This window comes from Pleuronectes platessa, chromosome 21, assembly GCF_947347685.1.
Source record: "Pleuronectes platessa chromosome 21, fPlePla1.1, whole genome shotgun sequence".
NCBI classification, from domain to species: Eukaryota; Metazoa; Chordata; class Actinopteri; order Pleuronectiformes; family Pleuronectidae; genus Pleuronectes; species Pleuronectes platessa.
Genome location: NC_070646.1, coordinates 13,342,583 through 13,347,641, shown reverse-complemented (window position 1 = coordinate 13,347,641; position 5,059 = coordinate 13,342,583).

Here is a 5,059-nt window from a genome sequence, read left to right as displayed (position 1 = left end):
AATCCTGAAGGAGAAGCAGCAGCAGGAGTGGACTGTGAGTAAGTCAGGATTCCAGGACAAGTTTGATAAAAAGTATAAGAAGAAGAGAAGAAGCTGGTCCTCAAGGACTTCAAATTATTTGGTTCTAGATAAAAAAGCAGCTGCAGCAGAGGAGGATCCACTATCCTCTCCATCCCAGAGAGGATAGGTTATTTTAAAGTAGCTTCAAACGTGAGCTTGATGGTTCACAGCTTTGGAATAGAGAGAATGGTTCCTCTTTCATTCCCACGTCTCCCCATGAATGTTTTTCCTTGCTCTAAGGAACTTTGGTGAGTGGGTGCTGTGGGACGTGTGGAACTTACTAATAGTCACTGAACTGTGGATCAGTTAAAGAAGTCTTTAATAAACAGCAATTGGTGGACTTGTTACAGCAGCAACTAATCTGGTTCAGGAAGCCGGGGATCATGGGTAATATCCACGGTTCAGTTGTGTTTCAGTTCAGTCATTGGGACTGTGTAGTCAGAGCTTCTGTCAAGAGACAGGCTTTGTTTTTTCTCCTCAGGAAAAAACTATTTATCGCCCGGACATGTAGTCTGACAGAGTGAATCACCATGTGTGGCTGCAGAGGGCGCTGTTACTCAGTAAACACTACATAGTGTCGCTTTAGAGCTGCTCTAATCAATATTTCTCATATTAAATAGCTCAAAAGCTCCTGGACTGATTGAGTTAATGTCAAAGGCAGAATTCTAACAAAGAAAATCCCAATATCCACAACTTAGACTGAGACGGACGACACCAGTTGAAGATCAACCTTTTTTCAACTCAAGCAGAGCGAACCTTTGAACCTGGAATCAATGAGTCCTGCACTCAAACTGAGAGATCATGCCCTTGAATAAAGATAGGGGGGGAAAACCATAACAGGAGCTAAAATAATAAGTTCGTACCTCACATTCGTACAAAAAGTTTTGACTGACAAGGTCTCCTTTTTATTTATGTGATTTGTACAAAAGTCTCAGACTCAATCACTCATTGACATCGATGAAGACTGAGAGTTTAAGGCTCAGAGAGGACGTTGGGATTTGGGCCACTGTTATTGTGCTGACATTTAGTAAACAAATCCCACGTCATTGAATGTTCCCTGGATTGTCTCAATATTTGGATTACTGGTCGAGGAGAAGGTTTCACCATCTCGTGTTAAAAAAGGATCTTTTTGCAGAAAGTTCTCTGCACATGGCTGGCTACTCTAAACCTAAACAGTCCCTGCCTCTCTCTCCAATTTCCCGACACTGAAGATGTTGTTGACTTCAGTGGAAACCCCCCCCCCCCCCCCGAGTTGCATTGAAGCAAAGCGGATCTCTCCCTAAATACTGCTGACTCATGTTGCTGTGAACTGTGTCTCCACAGCTGGTCAATGCAAGAGGTAGGATTTTACAGTCCCCAGCTGTTTTTAATTTGTTTAATTTTGAAACGTAAATCCTGCTTTAGTGTGTTTCACTACCTCCACAGAGGAGCTTGTGTTTTCACCCGTGTGTCGGTTGGTTGATTTGTTTGTTAGCAGAAACTACTGAATGAATTTCTACAAACTTGGAACCATGTGACATGGGTCAAGAAAGAATCTGTAAAATTTTGGCGACGGCTGAACGAAAAATGAATGCAGGAATTCATTATCACTCGATTGAAGAATTGAATCAATGGGAATTAGAGCCTTTTGTAGCCAATTTTCCTGAACTGAAAACTGGTGGAGCATTGCAGGAGCAAACGGAAACAAAACAAAAGCCTAGAGGAGAAAAGTGGACAGATGAACTGACAAAGACAAAGGGAAACACAGTGGCTCTGTCCACACATTCACGTCCCCCTACTTCTCTATATGGACTTCTAAATATAGCACTATATAGTGAGCTCATCGGCAAAAGAAAAAAAGGCTTTTGGATACTATGTGGGTCATTTTCTCTGAGCCTGTAATCACATTGTGTCTGGTGGAAAATCCCATAACAAATTTTAAATGTGCACTTTATTATTAGGTTAAAATATAGAAATACAGTTGGTTGAGTCAGACAAGGAAAAAAGTTTCAAAATAAAGCAGGAAATCCAAAAACAAGTATGATCACAACTGCTTAGATATACAATATGCCTACTCGTGTACTATTACTGACAATAACTCCTCATTTATATAAATACTTTAAACATTGTTACCTCTCTATGTTAGACAATGTCTTTTCTCATGAATACTTTATTCTAAATATTGTTATTTGTTGATGCTCAGTTCGGATTCAGTCACATGCTACATCTCTTACACTTCTGTTCGTCTTGGGAGAGGGAGCCCTAACATTGTCTTTCCCCAGTTAAGCCCTATGAGGCAAATTGTGATTTGTGAATATGGGTTAAAAAAAATAAAATATGGATTGATTAGTTGATTGAAGTAAATTCTGAGTCCGTTAATCAAGTCCTACCGGAATTTCAGAATTTCCAAATGCAAAAAATTACAATGTTACTCTGACCTTGGCCCTGCCAGACAGCAGAAATGGTCGAAAGGCAAAAATCTAGAAAAACAAGTCAAATGTATTTAATGCGATCAAAATGCATTTGATGCTTTGATTTAGCATTAGTGACATCATTCTTTTGCAAACAAAGATGCAGCAGTTGCGTTTGCCCACAGACAATCCTCTGAGCAGCACAACACAAGTTAGGCAGGGAAAAACAGATGGGGAAGAAAAAACGTACTTGACACCAACAGAAGAGATGTGATTATGACAGACGTGTATTTCAGTGCTTCTGCATGGGTCCAATTAGTCCTCATGTCATGCAACTTCCTCATCTCGTGGATCACAGGATGCACGAACACTGTCATTACAAGGCAGAGATGTAAACAACAGTTGGGGCGGCCTGGCCTGTTTTGAACGTGCATGTGTTTGTGTGTGTCAGTTGTTGTCGGTAAGAATGTTGTTTGTGTGTCTGTGCATGCCTGGTTCTGTGGTTATTGAGGCGCAAATTAGTGATGTGGCAACAACAAGATATCTTTTGTGCACCATAATAATACAGAAACATGTTGCCAGCACGCTTCTAGCACCACAGCTCTATTTGTCCACACGTCACACGGCACATGTCGTGGGTCAGAAGCTTCTTTCCAGACTTTCCTGGTGGTGAACACGTTTCTCACAGACTGACAAGGCTGAGGTGTTCGGGTTCTTCAGTTGTGAAAATGTCCTAACAAAAGGACTTTTTCTAAAGAGTCTATTGAGGGAAATAAAAGCCACACACATACTGTCGGGATCACATCTGAGGCTGAAGGAGCAGCAGCTCCCCGGAGAAGGGCTTTACAGGAACAGTGAGGCAGTCATGGTGCCAGCTCTGCTTTCCTGAGTTCGCTGAAAGGATTACAGTTCTGTGATGCAACGTGGCACCAGGAGTCGGCCTAGACCCCCCCCCCTCCCACCCCTCCCATCTCACACACACCCCTCCTTCCTCTTCCTGCCAAGCCAAAACCAGCACTCTGGCCCCAAGGGCAACTTGTGTGGCACGGAATCACCCACCATCCCCGGCTTCACTTCTTTGCCTTATCCAGTGAAGTCGTTCATGTGTATACAGTATTTGGCTGCATATGCGTCTGTCCTGATGCCGGTCCACCTCATGGCCTGACCACTGCATAGAGCCATAACACTATCGAAAGGCTCCCACTTGTTTCTCCGCAGCACCAAACACGAGGAGAACACCATTATTCTCTTGTTCAGTCTGTGTCATGCTGCCAAATGATTACTAGACACTTTCTAAGGTAAGTGGAGTTTGAATCTCCAGTGAGGACGACTGGAGTTTCAAACTGTTATGACCTTGCTGCTACCCACCCCCTGATCAGGAAGTGGGAAGAACATGAAAGATAAACAGAGATTCACAGCTTATACCAGGACATTTATACAGGTCATGTTTGTAGAGAGCAGGAAAATAGATAACTTGTTTAAAGAGTTATTGTGGACTCACAATAACGCTTAGGTACAGGCACACATGCACACGGTATAGCTTGTCTTATCATTCATTACAAAAAATAACTACTATTTTTATTTTTCAGTGAGAAAAAACCCTCATGTTTTCCCAAATATTTAATAACCTTTCCACCTACAATACAATACATTTATCATCCTTCTTTGCTGCTCACCCATCCCTTAAAATTTGTCTACAGTCCCTGAAGAGCTATCAGACTTCTGGTTGTAACACACACACCTCAAACTGACCAACAGTCTCCAGCCTTTTTTTTTACAGACTCTTGGAAGGAGGTGTAGACGCCTCAGAGCATAAAGACACCGGTGCTGTGACCAGAGACAGGGAGGGCCATGACGTGGGTAAACTCAGGAGCCGGATTCAAGTCTCCCAGTTACATGGTGGGCACACCAGCCAGCTGTGAGGCCAGAACACCCACAGTCTGCTGTAATACGCCTTGAATGGGACCAGTTCTCATTCCCACAATGTGCTCATGTGCAAACGCTTTCCCCAATTTTTCTAGGCTCTGTATATTGCAGGCCTTATTTCCATTAATCCCATTGTCATGCCTCTTTACTTCTCGTGGAAGGTTAACGGAGGAAATCTCTTTGCCTCATGAAATTTCATCTGGCATTTAATTGCTGTATTCTAGTGAGGATGGAATAAAAGGCCTTTGGGGTTGCGTGAATGTTTCAAATGTAATTTGGTTGCAACCATCTATAGTGAAATGTGCTTATTTAGGAGCTGCTCGGTGTACAGCAAGGTTATAACTTTAAACCGCTTAATAATGACATATCCAAATTAATGCTAAGAAGGGGTGGACCAATCCTCTGTGGGACTTTAAGCAGAATTAGATCAGGGGCCCCCACAGCCTCGGCACCACAGATTCTATTGAGTTGCATCTGCATTGTACTAAAAGAGGAAACAGGAATTGATTAAACCAGTAGTATCAGATATCCAGTTTAACTCTGTGTTTTCATATGATTAAAATTGATATCTTAATCCATATCAACTTTGGTAAAATGGGCATAATATGTCCCCTTTAAGATAATTGTCAGAATTATTTTAAATCAAAATTCTGAACCGATTTGAGTTCCTTTACATCCGGTTA